This window comes from Rhinatrema bivittatum, chromosome 1 (genome assembly GCF_901001135.1).
Source record: "Rhinatrema bivittatum chromosome 1, aRhiBiv1.1, whole genome shotgun sequence".
In the NCBI taxonomy this organism is placed as follows: Eukaryota; Metazoa; Chordata; class Amphibia; order Gymnophiona; family Rhinatrematidae; genus Rhinatrema; species Rhinatrema bivittatum.
In genome coordinates, this window is record NC_042615.1 from 479358337 (window position 1) to 479375701 (window position 17365).

The following is a 17365-nucleotide window of genomic DNA, read 5'->3' on the forward strand; positions in this document are numbered from 1 at the left end:
ATTAGGTGCTACAACCCAAGAAAGAGATCTAGGCATCATAGTGGATAACACATTGAAATCGTCGGTTCAGTGTGCTGCGGCAGTCAAAAAAGCAAACAGAATGTTGAGAATTATTAGAAAGGGAATGGTGAATAAAACGGAAAATGTCATAATGCCTCTGTATCGCTCCATGGTGAGACCGCACCTTGAATACTGTGTACAATTCTGGTTGCCGCATTTCAAAAAAGACATAATTGCGATGGAGAACGTACAGAGAAGGGCTACCAAAATGATAAGGGAATGGAACAGCTCCCCTATGAGGAAAGACTAAAGAGGTTAGGACTTTTCAGCTTGGAGAAGAGATGGCTAAGGGGGGATATGATAGAGATGTTTAAAATCATGAGAGGTCTAGAATGGGTAGATGTGAATCGGTTATTTACTCTTTCGGATAATAGAAAGACTAGGGGGCACTCCATGAAGTTAGCATGTGGCACATTTAAAACTAATCGGAGAAAGTTCTTTTTTACTCAACGCACAATTAAACTCTGGAATTTGTTGCCAGAGGATGTTGTTAGTGCAGTTAGTATAGCTGTGTTTAAAAAAGGATTGGATAAGTTCTTGGAGGAGAAGTCCATTACCTGCTATTTTCACTTAGAGAATAGCCACTGCCATTAGCAATGGTAACATGGAATAGACTTAGTTTTGGGGTACTTGCCAGGTTCTTATGGCCTGGATTGGCCACTGTTGGAAACAGGATGCTGGGCTTGATGGACCCTTGGTCTGACCCAGTATAGCATTTTCTTATGTTCTTATGTTGAACAAAGTTCTGAGGGGCGAAGTCAACACATTCTTAAGTTCTTTTGGTATCCCGGGATGTATCTCAGCAAGTGGACGATTGGTATGTGCTGCACATCCATCATTCCCTTCTTGGCCTTCAATGTCAATCACACTCAATGTATCTCTGCCTGAGTCAGAAGAATAACCTGCCAGCAGAAAGCAAACATCTCAGTTATGCTAAATTATGAATCATAGCCAATGAGCTTCCCATATATGATTTCAACTGTGAGACATGGGACTTAGGATGGTGGCAGCTTCAATTTCCAGGAAGAATACCATTTTGAGCTAAAAAAATAAAAATAAAAATGGTCACTGCTCACCCAGGCAGACTGTATGAAAGTGATTTCTAACTAATAAAGAGCCAAATCAAAGGATTGGGAAAAAGTAGAGTTTAAAAAAAAAGGTTTTAAAACATTTACAATAAATAACACATTTTGCCCAAGGATTTAATTTCATGAACTTCTAAAAGGGAAAAGAAGTCCACAGAAAAAACTGGACACCCAAGAATGTCTTCAAATAATACTTTGGCGGAAAGTGCTAAAAGTAAGAATCAGGAAGAAATCCTGCAGCTCTTTTTACCAAAGATTTTGCTTGCATGAGTTTCTCTGCAGAGATTTTCCCCTTTTCACAATTGCAGGAAATTAAACTGTTGGCCCAAAGATGCATTAAGCTTTAAAAAAAAATTGCACTTTTTATGCCCTATTTTGGCTCAAACCTTAACTCTAGCCATAAGTGCTTTCATTTGTTTTAGCTTTTTGTATCACTGGGAACAGTAACAACAGCCAATGTTTTCTCTCTAGAGCAAGGGTTCTCAACCCAGTCCTCGGGTCACATCTAGACAGTCAGGTTTACAGGCCATCCATAATGTATATGCATGAGATGGATTTGCATACAATGGAAACACTACATGCAAATCCATCTCATGCGTATTCATTGTAGAAATCCTGTGAACCTGATTGGCTAGGTGTGTCCCAAAGACTGGGTTGAGAACCCTTGCTCTAGAGAGAGAAAAATATATCCTGTGGCTGGGTAGCACAGATACAGATTTAGTTGCTACTGTTTAGGGACCGGCTGCTATCACACAGTTTAACATTTTACTTAGCTGTTGGTTGCCCACATGAACCTGTATAAGGTTAATACGAGAAGTTATGGTCACTGCTAAGTCACCTGATTCCTTCACGTTAGCAAAGCTTTATAAGCAGTTTGTAAGGGTTACCTGTGTGTTGGCTTTTCTTTCTGCCTGGGGGACAAAAAAACTTCCTGGTATCTTCGTCATGCACACAGATGGCAAACCCTTCGACTATATTCTGTTTTTTTTTTTTTGTTTTTTTTTAGATGTTTAAATTGGGAAAAAAAAAGTTTTGATTCCTGCAGCAGATCTTCTAAGAGATGGAGGTAACATTCACAGGGGTGACAGAGCAGCCCTGGGCCCTGCAGACCGCTCTGCTCCTCAGGTTTCTCTGCGGAGAGCTGACCGTGGAGCACCTGAGCTTGCTCTTCTCAGCCCACCTAGGACCCAAACAACCTAAAGAAAAAAAGACGTAAGTAATTCCTTCCTTTCAGTGCCCCCTCCTCCTGTGCATCGGACGTACCGCTTTTGATTCCTGCTTCTCTTTTTGAACGGGCATTTCGTTTCTTGTTACACTACTGGCCGGAAGGCGGGGTCAGAGAAGGAGCTGACCTTTGATCCCCCGGGAGTGCTGTACCGAGTTGCAACGTTCTTTTGCTTCTTTGGCTTCCAAATATTTGTTCTCCTGCGATTTTACTCTTACTCGTAGGTGTGTTCTTTGGCAGTCAGTTTCCCATGGGGGTGGAAAAGGCGATGAAGAGAGTAAGTAGTACTGAGTGTAGCCTCGCCCACCGGCTCTCGCTGTGCTAAAGATCTGCTCCGCTCCGGCACCTGGGATCTCTTCCAGCCTTCACCGGCGGCTGCGGAATTCGGGGCGCAACTTTGCGAGTGGGGCGTGGGGAAATCCGCTTTATACCCTCACCACAGCGCCTTTAGGTAATTTTGCATTGCAGGTGATCTGGGTTGCTGAAAATATGCTATAAAACGATACATCTTTGTTGCGTTCTGACACAAGTTAGCGGCTATTTATTTTATTTTAGTTTTGGATGCAAAAAATGAATAGCATTCGCTGATTTAATCTGCAGTCAAAACAGATCACCCAACGTCTGCCTCTTTCAGACTGGAGCTGATCTGACCTGCCAGTGTGCAGGGAGGATGGGTGATAAGGTCGGGACTCGGCAGGCTGCGGCTGGCAGTGGAGCTTCCTTCTCCTGTTTTCTCTCAGGCCGATTAAAAAAAACAAAAACAAACACACAAAAAAAAAACTGCGGGAGAGCCGGCGAGAAAGCAGTGGAGGTCCTCCCGCGGAATATGCGCTCGCCTTAGCTCTTGGGCAGGTGCTGGAATATTCAGATATCTTGTGGATTTGTCTCCTGGATTGTCAGGTCTTTACATATATATATATATTTCTGTAAACCAGACATTTTATTTGCTGCCGAGACGAAAACTCACCCCAAATCAAAGTGCGCCCGTCCACTGGTGCAGATATTGAGTGTCAGGCTGAGCTTTATAAAGAGACTCCCTCTCTCTCCCCATACGATAAAGGCTGCAGACATACACGTGGGAACAGCATTTTAAAATCTCTATCTCTGCATATATTTTATACAAATGTATGGGCCCGCGCAGGCCCCTTTTTAAAATCTACCTGATAGTTTCTATTTTAAGAGGGCCTGCCGTCTCCATAATGGATGTAATATAATTACATGTAAAATGCAGCAGATGAAGATGCAGCAGTTAAGGCCCTGGAGTGAATGCGAGTAGCCTCACTCAGCGAACATTAGTTTTGTGCATTTATTGGCAATGGGGGGGAACTTACAGTGAATGAAGCTTTAGCTTAAGATCTTTTCTGCACCCGAAGAATTTGAGTATCAAAATTCAGGAGATTACACAAAGGGACTTTAGCCCACATATTCAAAGCAAACTTTAGGGGAGTAATTTTCAAAAGGAATTACACGTTTTGAAAATGCATTTAACCAACGTTCAGAAACTTATAAAGATTGATACATTTTTTATACCTTTCGTTGTTTTGTTCTTTGTTTTTTTTTCCCATTTGGTTGTTTCAATTGGGAGCAGTATGCTTTGGTTATTTTAAAAAGCTAATTAACTTCTCTTTTGCCTCTGAAGATGGGCCCACTGGTCCTCCAAAGTTTAAATCTCAATAAATCTGTTTGTCTATAAGGCGTCTCCAGTGAGTGTCTGGGCTGTCTCTTATTACTCCTTTGGAAGCTTAAAACTGTATTTGTCAACCCAGTTGTATTTAGTTAGAAAATAGTTAAATATTTAATTTGACACAGGGATATTTTAAGCATTGGAAAACTTGGCACAATGATTTTTTAATGGTGTTAGATTTAAAACACTTTATATCCCTGAGTAAAAAAAATAAAAACATAAATAAAAATCGTTGCCTAAGTAAAGGAATCCAAATGTAATACTCAGGTACAAATCAGAATCCGTGATTTAGCTGACCAAAAGTGATATCCAGCCTGGACTTAAATATTGGCATTACGTTACTAAATAAAATACGCAGAAATACAGCTTAGCAAATAAATTGCAGGTGATCCTTTTTCAATGGGATTAACTTTTTTTTTTTTTTATATATAGCTTTTACGTTGCACTCCCCTCTCCCGGCACTGTGCAATCCTTGAAAGCTAGTCACAAATGTATTCGGGTTATGCTGCTTACAAGGTGTCACCTGCAGCTGACAGAGTGACTGCATGGCTTCATGCAAAACAAAATAAGGAACCTGCACGTTTATGAAACGCCTGTCTCTTCAAAATTGCCATCAAGGATTGTATTCTGAATTTTTGGTAAGTGAGGCTTAGTCACCTACGCTTCTCTTTTCATCGGCGTTTACTGGTGTGATAGGATTTCATAATTTAGCACTTTTTTTCCTAATAAAAAAAAATTGCTTATGTATTGACTTTGTCTGCCCATGGTCTGCACATTAGTTGGCCAAACAACTCAACCCACCACAACCAAATTTTCAAGATAAGTAAAGCTATATAAATTCTAGAAATTGATAAAAAAAACAAAACAAAAAAGCCTTGCAAAAAAATATGGCGCTAGACTAAATTAAAAAAAAAAAAATTCCCATTAAACTGAAAAAAAAATTGCTACTAATTCCTCTGCAAGTCTTTTCTTACTTCAGGTATGTAATTTGCTCCATGTCTGATTGTCTTGCTGTGCTGTACAGTACAGAGCTGATAGAAACGTTTTTTCCCTGCACATATAACTCTGTGTGGAGCAAACAGCGGGTATTTAGGCAGGGTATCTAGTCGGCCAGTTCAGTTTTTCCCCCTGGGAATGTCCTCTCTGCTGGGAACATGTGCACCCACCAGCTGGCTTAGAATCCAACCCTTGCCCTCCCCAGGCCCCTGAAAAAGCTTCTCTGATAGCTCCTGGGTTTCTTTCACCACCTCTCCCCCTTCTAAAACGATTTATATTCTGGATGGGGGAATACATGTATGTATCCCCTCATGAAGAGTGTGGCACTGAGATGAAGGAGGAAAGCGTTTGTGTGGAACTGAGCTTCTTTCCAATGTAGTCTGTTAGAAACTTTGGAAAATGGGATTTCCTGAATGTGATCATTTGAAGTAGCTGGCCTGAATGATAAATCCATTATTACTAAAATAAACGTTTAAAAGATAACTGTAGCAGGCTTATTTTGAATATTTTCCCCCTAGATCACACGAAGCTGGAATGGCTCCTAGAATTGTGTGGGACAGTGCGGTAGTGAAAGCCTAACCTATGGGTGCTTTCTTCAAATTAGGCAGGGAATTCAAACATCGTTGAAGGCTAATAAATCTTTAATACCAACCTAAACCTTACCTTAGAAAATATTGTGCCAATCAAACAGTATTAAATTGATTGACTTGGCTAAATGAAGATTAGAGATCTCTGTTGGGAGATATTTGCACTGCAATGATTAGGACCCATTTGTTCCTGGCTGGAGTTCTATTATAACCAAAAACTAATTTTCAAGAATGGTAACTTCAGCAGGTTTAACTAAAAAAAAATAAAAGTTTTATAAACTAAAAAAAAACCAAACAAAAAAACCCTGTTTATGGCTAGAAAAAGGGTTTACCCCATCCCTCCCAAGTTGCCTTTATTTAGAAAATGTCAGAAAGTGTATAATGGATCGGAGGCCTATTAATTCCCCACTCTGCCTGCTTCGACTAATCTTAATAAGAACTTGTTCAGACAGTGCCAACCCCACATCCTTTCACTGCAGTAAAGTTTAATTTGTGTGACATTTTGATCAGTCCCTTTAGTTTGTTATGACTGGATTTTCTGTAGGCGATTTTACTTTTGTCTTTTGCTTTGTTGAGTTTACTATTTTGAGAGATACTGGGAAATGCTGCTAATGCATTTTAGTGATGCCGGCTAAAAGTATTTGGACCAGACTTTTCCGAGGGCAGGATAAGAATTATAGGGAAAGTACATTTCTCACTTGATTCCTTTCATAGAATGGAATGCACAGTCTTTCCCCAAAAAGAGTGAAAATCTGGTGATGGGTTTCACCAACAAGTCAAAACCCTAGCGACTCTAATCTCTAGGTGAAATAGGGAAACTGAGCAAAACATTTGTTTATTTAAAATGTATGTCTGAGTTTGGGGGTAAAATAAATTAAGGGCCAGATGTACTAAATTATTTCCATAGGCACAAAGTGAATTATTTACCTAGGTTCCCATTATTTCTAAAGGAGGCTAAGCACTAATGATGCAAGCTACTGAGTACTGCAGCTTAGTAAATAGCCCCCCAAATGAGTGCGTCTGGCCCTAAGACAGGAAGGAATATTCTTCTGTGAGTAGTTTGCACGATGAAAACAAACCGTTAGACACTTTGAAATGTTAACATTAATAACGAGATTTTAGACATGCTTAAAGGCACCTCGTGACTTAATTCCAGTGTAAGGGGGGGGGGGGTGTCTATTTGTGGAAAGCATGAGGATTTGCGTTAAAATCTGTCAGCTAACTGCATTATACTATACAAGGGCAAAATATATATTTAAAGAAGGAATTAAATCATTACGGCTCCCTTGAACCACTGTTGACCTTGTGAAGGTGGCTCTCAGAAACCTCTCTCTAAATTGGGTTTTATAAAGACAGAAATGGAAACCTGGTTTTCAAAAGCATTTACACACACAAATCTGAGATTTACCCGTGCAAATGCACTTTCCCATGTAAGTGGGTTTGTTTTTGTTTTTTTTAAATTGCTACAGTAATATATTACATTTACGCTTGCAACTCTTTTGAAAGTTCACTTGGAAATTGTTGGTGCATGCTGTATCCCCAGCATATAGAGATTTATGAACTAGAAAAGGTTGCTTTTCAACCTGGTACAGCGCATAAAATCCCCTTCATGCAGGGATACACTTTACATGTCACCAGGTGTAAATCTTGCCATTAAAGAAACTCTCTTGAGGTCTCCTACTGGAAAGAAAGTGGAAAATCAAAATATTATCCTGTACTCCTGCTGCTGTCTGCATAATAACACACCTCAGCAGCACAAGACTCCGATCAAGGCCCAGCTGCACTCTGCAGCCCTATTTTACGGATCTGTAAACCGAGCAAAACAATACCCTGGTTTATTCGCACAAATCAGCATTTGAAAATCATCTGGTGGGAGCTGTGCAAAGAAAAGCACGTGTGTACATAGCCCTGCACTCGCAATAAGTGTTGGGGAGAGGGAAGGATTTTCGAATGTATATGCAGAGAGTTACACCTGCAGAGGACATGTGCCGGCAGTACCTGGGAATTTTGTAAAAGTGGATTTATGCACATAGGGCCTGGTTTTAGAAAAGCATTTACTTGAGTAAAACTGGGTTTTACTAGAGTAACTGCACTTCATTCAAGCAAGTGGGCTCTCGAAAACTGCTACAATATATGCCCTTGAATTGTCCATAGGATCTACTAGCACTTCACTCGAGTAAATGGCTTTTCAAATTGCCGCAATAGTAGTTATATTTACACGTGTAATTCCTTTTGAAAATTACTCCCTTAAAGTTTGCCTTGAAAATTTGGGCTAAGATCCCTGTGTGTAATCTCCTGAAGTTTGATGCTCAAATTCTTAGCGTGAAGAAAAGATCTTAAGCTAAAGCTTCATTCACTGTAAGTTCCCCCCCACTGCCAATAAATGCACAAAACTAATGTTCGCTGAGTGAGGCTACTCACATTCACTCCAGGGCCTTAACTGCTGCATCTTCAACTGCCAAATTTTACATGTAATTATATGGACACCAGAGTGCAGGAAAAAATTAGTCATATAATCCGTTTATAATTTTCAAAATATACAAATTCTTCTTTATTTTGGTCGTGGCAACTCCACTGCAACTGTACATATGGTAATGTTCACAGGGTCCCCCGACACGGATCTGTGTTTTGCCGAAGCTGTGTCGGGAGGGACACTTGTTAACAATGCATGAAATCTTATAGCATTTTTACATTCAGTGTGAAAATTATAAACGGACTATATGACTAATTTTTTCCTGCACTCTGGTGTCCATTATCATATGTTACTAGTGCAGATTGCGCTCCTGTACTTTTTGGACATGTAATTATATTACATCCATTATGGAGACGGCAGTCCCTCTTAAAATAGAAACTATCGGGTAGATTTTAAAAAGGGGCCTGCATGGGCCCATAAACCTTTATAAAGTATATGCAGAAATTTTAACATACTGTTCCCACGTGTATGTCTGCAGCCTTTATCTTATGGGGAGAGGGAGAGACTCTTTTTATAAAGCTCAGCCTGACACTCAATATCTGCACCATTGGACGGGCGCACTTTGATTCGGGGTGAGCTTTCGGGAGGTGGGTAGGGGTTTGGGAGTTGGTGTTACAGAAACATTCAGAGGTATTCATTGTAACACTGACATCAGTAAAGAATTTTAGACCTTATAAGAGATGAAAATTCTAACGAGGAGTTGATTTGTACACTGCAATCTGCTGGCTGTATTGTACAAATCAACTCCTTTTCATCGCTTATAAGGTCTAAAATTCTTTACTGATGTCAGTTTTACAATGAACACCTCTGAATGTTTCTGTAACACCACCCCCAAAACTCCAACCCACCTCCCAAAAGCTCACCCCAAATCAAAGTGCGCCCGTCCAAGTCAACAGCACCCTTGAACGTCTAATCACGATGATCTATATGCACTATGGGTCTTTAGCAAGGTGATACTGATCTGCTTCTGTCTTCATGCTTTTCCGGCCTGTGCTTCAAAAAATATTTTCATTAAAAATATATATATCTTAAAAGGAATAAGGAGAAAAGGAGGGTAAAGCAGTAGTAGGAAGAGATGGTAAGGGTATTGGAGAACGTAAGCGAGGCAAGGGTTGTAAGCAGAGCCACAGGAGCACCCGCTCTGGGCACATTTTGAGGGGACGCCAAATGGGGACAACCATATTTGTTTCTGTACGTGTTCATTTACTAAACCATGAGATATAAACATCAATGGTTTCAAGTCAGGGCAATGTCCCTAAAACAAGATGCCAGTTTTTCCCTATCCATTCTCTCTTGTTTGCATCCAAGAAAAATAAACCTGTGTCAAATGTGATGGCTACTAAATCTTGATGCACTCCGCCTGCAGCAGGCACACCAGCACTTGAAGCCGAAGGAAGAGGAATTGTCAGCAAACAGAAGAATCAATGGGCACATGAGGGCCCAAATGAGCTGCGCAGATCACATCCTGCTGCAATGCCAGAGAGCACTGACCTCCCCCCGCCCCCCCCCCCCCCCCCACTGACTTCCTCTTCGTTTCTTCATGGCTGCATTTATCCCATTCTCCTCTTGAGCTGGGCTCTGGTTTTTTTGCCTCCACCACCTCTCCTGGGATGCTGTTCCATAATCTTAAAGGTCAAATTAAGACTACAAGAGCCATTGAAGGCAGGATCTGTGCTTCCGTGCGGGGAATTGGCGCTCCTAATGCCTGCCTCTGAGCCACACCACAGCTGGATCTTTGTTTTGCCTTCACTTCCAGTTCCCCGAGGATACCTCAGACCCTTAACTTTCTGATCTAGCATGTCTGGTGCATCCTCAGGTGGGTCCTTTTCCAAGCCTGGGGTAATATCATGGGCTGGCTTCAGTACGTTTTACATATTTAGGTGACTTAGATCCTGCTTGCAGTGCCTACTGTTTATAGCAAATGGTGCTAGAAAGGCTGAAATGGCCCATCCAGCCTGGGCAGCAAGATGTTTAGGGTTGTAACTGCTGCTCCGTGCGGTTACTCCGTTGCTTTTCCTGGAAGCATAGTACAATTATTCCAGCGTGGTTTGGGGCTGCATGCACATTACCCACGTTTTTGTTTCCATTTTCTTGTCAATAAGGAGTCCTCTGCATGTAAGTAAATTGCTTTCTTGAATTCGGCTCCCATCTTTGTCTCCACTACCTTCCATGCCTGCACCACCCTTTCTGTGAAAACATATTTTCAGATATTGTTTGTAGTCTACCTGCTTGTAGCTTTAAACTCTGATCCCTAATTCTACAGCTTCCTTTCCATTGGAAAAGGTGCATTTATGGGTTAATACCTTTCAGGTATTTAGATGTCTGTATTATGTCTCCCCGTCGCTTATTACACTCCAGAGTATACATGTTCAGGCCCTGAAATCTCATCTAATATGCCTTTTGGTGAAATCCCCCACACCATTTTGGTTGCCTTTCTCTGGCCTGACTCCAGCCCATCTCTAGCCAGAATTGAACACCGTATTCTAAGTGAGGCCTCACCGATGTACAGGGCTATTATCACCTTCCCTTTTTCTACTGGTTATGCCTCTATCTGTACAACCCAGCGTCTCTCTGGCTCTAGCCATCGTCTCATCATACTGTTTCACCACCTTGGGATCAGCGGATATTAGGACCCCCAAGGTCTCTCTCCTGATCAGTGCACATCTGTATCTCCCCCTCCCCACCACTGTCTACAATTCCTATGGATTTGTGCACAACCTTGCACTTTTTCTGCATCGAATCTTAACTGCCAAGCTTTTGACCACTCCTCAAGTCTATCTACTCCCTCAAATGTTTCCTCTTTTTTTTTTTTTTAAGGATGAAACTAAAATGTGCAACAAGCAAGCTTTCTTCTGTCCCTTCTGTAATACTGTTCACAAAGATTAAGTGCTATTAGACATACACAGCACTACAGATACACATAAGAGTCAGTCCCTACTCTGTAGAGCTTAGTCTAGTGAAGACATACAGGCAAGATAAAGGAGGTTTCAGGAAATGTATTCATTACTGCTGTTTTTGAAAGTTTGTCAAACCCCTTTTTTTTTTTTTTACTGAATCCGAAGCCAATTTGAAAAACCTGTTTGGGATTTTCAAAAGCCTTAAAACAAATTTTGACCCGTGGATCCACTCAAAATTATTTTAAACTTCTGCTTAGGTTCTTTGAACCTGCTTAAAATGTTTTGAATACCTTTCAAAATTTCCCTGGTCACTAGTTAGGAAAACTGGATGGATTTTTTTTTTTTTTTTAACACATCTGTGGAAAACCCAAATCTTCCATGGAATTCAAACCAGGCTGACATTTGCCTGGTTTGAGTTGAACTCAAATTGTTCACACAGCCCTACATCTAAATAAACCTCTTGACTCTCTTCATTCACTCTTAGTGATGATACGGTACTAAATTTTTAAATTACAGAATAAAATGAAAGCAAATGCAGTTAATGTAAAAATAAAATGTCTTGTGAAAAGGATATTCTGAGCAATCTTTGCAACTTGGTGGGATACCAGAGAAAATTATTTTTAATGTGTTTAGTTTTAGGTTTTCTTTCTGGGAAACTGAATTCAGAGAATTTCAATTAAGTAAGGACATACTGAAATAATCAATACAGCACAAATCGGAACAGAATCAACCAGTTGACGAAGGGAGGATAATTTCAAGCAAATATGTGCACATATATGGCCCCAAGCAGATCTACGCTAGTATTTTTTAACACAGATGTATGATATATGCACATTATAACGTACACTTATCTCTATCTGTAACATATACTTATGTTAACTTAAACCTGAATACATGCAATGCATTGCAAGAACATATTGTAAAAATATATGCATGTATATTTCACATGCAAAAATAAAGTAGGACTTGAGTAAATAGTTGTATTTTAAAACATGCATACATCGAGGAAATTACTATTTTTAACAATTAGTCCACTGGTTTGCTCAGTCCTCCAGGACTTCAAGAGCCTCCTAGTTCTTCAGCCTGAACTCCCCCTATTTCATCCAGTCAGTACTGCACAATAAAAATGTTTAATATAATTTATGTCAGATAATTAGTAGATATAAAAGTACACAAGCTGGCAAACCTACGTGTGTGTCTCTTTAAAATAGCAATTTATATGCACACAAAAGTGAAAATGTGCATTTTTTTTTGTAACTTTTACGAAATACGGAACATAAATAGAGGCTACTTATATGCATATATATACTAATTTTTATGTCCATAACATTTTGAAAATTCACCATCAAGAATCTAGAAGATAAATACAGTAAGTATATAAGAATAAAAACCTATCCCAATAAAATATGCAATCAGCGATCCAGTGCTGTAACAAAGAGCTAAAATATAGATATCCAGTTCAAATTTACAAGCTCCCTCAGAGTGCTACTGCGAAAAAGAATTGCTGAAGAAAAAAACAGGTCATTAATACTTTCTTGAAGGATGAAAACTCCATCAGCAAATTTAATTTAGTAAAGGCTTCTATAACATAGGAGCCACTGTCAAAAAAAAAAAAAAGAAACTCTTTAAATTTTCCCCATCCTAATTGCATAATGAGATGGGGCTATTAATAATAAACCCCACTGAGCCGACCTTAGTGTTCTGGGGGAAGCATCTCATATATTTACGTTCAATGCATTTGAGAGGTAATTTTCAAAGAAGTTAAGTGTGTAAACGTAACCTATTGTAGCAATTTTCAAAAGCCCACTTACACTTGTAAAGTGCATTTACACATGTACAACCCACATTTTAAGTGTGTAAATTACCCCCTTAGGGATGAATTTTAAAAGCCTTATGCGCACCAAAGCTGGGAGATAGGCATAGGAGTCAGGCTGGCATGCGGATTTTAAAAGGCACGCATATGTTACAATGTGGTCGCATCCTTTGGCACGAGCTAGCATCCGCGTGTACATGTGCACCCGTGCAGCTGTTTCAAAGTTACCATCCCTGTGTGCTTGGTTTTAATTTTACATCACGTTCACTTGGGAAGGTGGGTTAAGAATTGGACCAATAAATCATAATTTTGGAGAAAAGCCATTAAGGATGCTGATAAATGTTTGTTTGAAGATAACTAGTCAGGTTTGTTTGCTCGCCACAAAATGTTTTATTGTGACCTTTGAAACATGAAATCCTGATAAAAGGTTACACCTTTAATGCTGAATTCCGTGTAAAGACCTTCTGGAAATGTCCTTTTATAAGAAACATTTCTAAAAAGTTATTTACATGCTTACCCAGACCAAAAATACTTCAGCATATTTATTTTTCTGCTACTGACTGGATTTCAATTCCTCCCTCACAAAAATTATTTTTAAAAAGACACATTTTTAGTGACAAAATAATTAACCACCATTATAGGCAAATATAATTGTATCTAGTTTTAGCTTTTGTATTTTTCAGACATGCTTAATAGTTTAATAGAGCCAGATAAAATAATTACAGGTGTTGATTTTTTTTTTGGTGAGTTGCCTGAATACTGGAGAGAAACCCACTGAAGTTTGGGAAATCCATGTATTTGTGGGAGATGGGGCAACACCAATGAGCTCATTCCAGCCCCTCTGCCAGCACATCAGACGTGACATCGGCAGAGGCGTCACAGGGAAACCAGATGCCTAGACTCGTGGACTGTTGCAAGGGGTGGACAAGCAGGACAGCTGCTCTGGGCACCAACTGGTGTGAGGAGGTGCCACAGTGCCCTTCTGAGTCAGTCTGAGTCTGCAAGCACATGGGCCCAAAAGCACAGGGAGGCACCAAAAGCAACCTTTGCTCTGGGCAACTTTTTTTTGTCAAGTGACTGCCCTGCCTAGACTCTTTCCAAGGTAAATTATCAGTTACAGCTATGAGGAAATAGTGGAAAGGGATAGTTAGGTGGTGACTTTATTTAATGCTATCAAACAAATATCATTTTTAATCTTTAGCAGTGATGAGTGCTTGTAGTCTTTCTGATTAGGACTCCAGGATTTATTTTTCGTATGGAGAAATACAGAAAAAACACCAAACCAACAAAAAGGCTGCAAATGTTTTAGTTGCATGAAATTGTGATCGGCAGGGAACTTTTACATCATTTCAAGCTGCTTGGGCTGCCTTTAAGCTAAATTCTTTGTTTAATGCACCCTAGCCGTCAGTAATACAGATCTTGGAGAGGGTTTTAAGAACTTTTCTGTACTTTTAATCAGACTTTAAGTTGCTTCACAAAGTGGAAGAAAGCTTAAGAATGTATTTGCATCTCTATAAAACTACTTTTATAAATTGCATCAAAAATTCACTAAAAAAAAAAATTAAGGACCCTACACATCTTGAGTGAAGACATAGGTGGCATTTGTCTCTCTATTTAGATACCGAACAAACTTTATAGCAACAAAAACCTTTGCATCCTTTTTGTTTGGTGTTTACATAGTATTCTTCGGGTGCTTTCAGATTATTTGGCATCCCATGAAATACAGAAAAATACAGCTGGCACTGAAATGTGAAGCGGTCTGCGCCCATCTCTTTGGCATGGAGGTGCGTTACTGAAGGAAGTTATTGCAGAAGGGTTATGCTTACTCAGGCATATTACTTTCTGTATAAATGTAGATGACATCGGAAATACGACTAGGTGGAGGCCAACATACCAAGGTGTGCCATGATTCAGAAATGTGATGATGCACGCTAATTAAAACATAATCATGTTTTTGCACTTATGTTTTAATTAAATCATCTCAATATGAGATTTTTATGAAATGTGATCCCTCCATTTGATATTTTTAGACCTAGGTGTGGCAGATTTTAGTTTAATTTGTGTGGGGCATTGTAATTTGTGTGTTATCTCTAAGGCTTGTTTCTGTTTTATGTCTGTTGATCTTGTACTTTGCCACGAACAAAGGATGTGCATGGAATTTTTTTTTAAATACATAAATGCAGTGGTAGCATGACTTATTGGTGTAATGCATATTAACCAATTTAAGTGCACATTATTTAACATTTGTGAAGTGCAGTGCAAAATCTATACAAAATCTATAATGAGCTGAAGTGTCATGTAAATTAACTCATCACCGATGAAAGAATTGTAAAATTTCATGCATTAAACTGGGAAATAGTTCATGCTGACCCATTACTGCAAGAAACTTTACGACACTTCATAGAGTTGTATTTCTTGTTTTTGCGTTGTTGGCATTATCAGGCTAACTTGAATACACACATTTTACCCCAGAACTCACTTGCATATGATTAACATGAGTTGTTAATGGGAGCCATCTAATGCACAGTGAAAGCCCATATTCGTTCAGCTCTGTATATCATTCTCCTGGCATGCTTGGCCCCCTTCGTGCAAACATGTATAGCCTGAGCTGGGATCAGTTAGAATGGCAAGAAGGGACGAGGATTGTTCAGTGACGGCCAGTCCTGAAAAGAGAAAAAAGCAAAACTTGTGTGTGTTAGGAAATACTTATAATGATTCTTGTACACAAATAGCCACATGATAATAACCCCCAAAAAAAGAAATATTTGGGGGGAAAAAAGCAGGTTTCAATTCAAACAAAATTGCATAAAATAAAGAAATATTGAAATTTTGCATTTCAAGAAACAAAAGTGAAAAAAAGCAGATGGGAAATTTGAGAAAAAGTAAATTTTGGTTAGGTGTACATGATCAAGCACTGAAATCTATGTGCACAGAAGTGAAACTGCAATCGCCCAGAATTACAATCCTAGTTAGACTTCAGGTGGTATTCATTTTTGCAAACATCTCTCGTATTGAACAAGAAGCTCCATCCAGAGCTAAAGAAGCCTATCTTCTGGGACACATGTGCACACATGTTTACAGTCCACTTACATGCCTGGATCCAGAAAAATCACCCCTATCGGTCCTCATGTTGCTCCTGACAGGGCCTGAAACTTTCATGTGGGTAGAACACAAAACAAAAAATTGGGATTAATACAGACCTACAGCAGTCTTGTAAGCTAAAAAGTGAAATAAGTATATAATAGACGTGATGATCATGCATATTATTTACATTTAAATATTTTACTAATACTGAAGTAGGGATAATAACTTTGAAACAGCTGGGTGGGTGCACATGTGCACGCATGTTTGGGTGCACACCAGGAGATAAGTACATAGTTGTGCGCCTTTTAAAATCTAATCGACGTGCATCAGCCCAACTTCTGCACGTATCTCCCGGCCTTGGCGTGCATGGGGCTTTTAAAATTCACCCCAAGACGTGCAGCAGTTTTTATGACGTTACAGTTTACCAGCTGCAATGCTGTTTTAAGCTGCATATAATCCAAAGAAAAAAGGTGCACATGGAGAACAGCATGTGTATGCAATTGAATCTACTGCTACTGAATGAATAGGGTGCAATGTAAATTGGGAGCTGGCCATTGTGTGCAGAGAAGTGAAATGTTCACACATCTGAAAGGTGCACGAGTGGCATTGACTGCTTCATAAAACCAATGATCTCATTAGTAATGCGTTTTTCAGATACCCTGTTTTAGATAAATAGAATTTGGAAAGAAAATAATTGTAGTTATTATAACAATTATAAATATGAAAAAAAGTTTAAAAATAAATATGGCAGGAGAGCAATATAAAAATCTTTAATATACAAATTACATAAAACAGTTTAACACAAAACATATATATAACATTAAAATATACAACCTGACATAGCCATGTTTTTGCAAAAATGCCTGCCTCAGGGGTAAACTACATTGAACCCACAAACATAACATGAGGTCTGTTTAGCTGGAACCCCTGTGAAACAGAAGAAACACACTATAAACTCTTCAAATACATACATAGAACTGATAACCAAGAGGTCTCATTAGCACCCACTCACCTCAAAAGCCATAAAGCCAGAGCGTGTGGATGATAGTGCATGAACAGCTAGCATAATTCAACTGTAAATCTGGTATTGATTATCAGAAACTGATATGCAGAGCACTATGGCCCCTAAAGCATGTAAGACATTTTCTAAAAGAAAAAAAAACAATCTTAGAAAACAAAACATCCTAAAACTCAAAATATCTTAAAATATTAAATATAATCCAAAGTTTTATTAAATATAAATATACACAAAAATGCTATATTTGTGTATTACACTGTTTTATCTAACTTGTATATTAAAGCTTTTTAGAGTCATATTTAAAAAATGTTTCATATTTATCATTTCCTTTACTGCTGGGCTCAAGTTTTGCCATCATTTTGCAGTAATTTGCCTCTTTTTTTCTTGGATTTGGAAAGGAAAGCCTGCGAGCTTCGTATCCAACAGATTCCTCTCGTGTGTAC

At 39.2% G+C, this 17365-nt stretch overlaps 1 long non-coding RNA gene across 2 annotated transcripts; it reads right to left on the reverse strand.

The window, feature by feature from the left end:
• Window positions 1-700: 700 nt before the first annotated feature.
• On the reverse strand, window positions 701-17036 carry LOC115081162. Of its 2 annotated transcripts, XR_003853740.1 has the most exons (4): window positions 16917-17036; window positions 15911-16831; window positions 15300-15483; window positions 701-962 (listed from the first exon to the last, which is right to left on the reverse strand). It is a non-coding gene; the product is annotated as an uncharacterized LOC115081162 (long non-coding RNA). The 2 variants fall into 2 exon arrangements; XR_003853739.1 differs by having other exon boundaries at window positions 15911-17034.
• Between the last annotated feature and the right edge of the window lie 329 nt (window positions 17037-17365).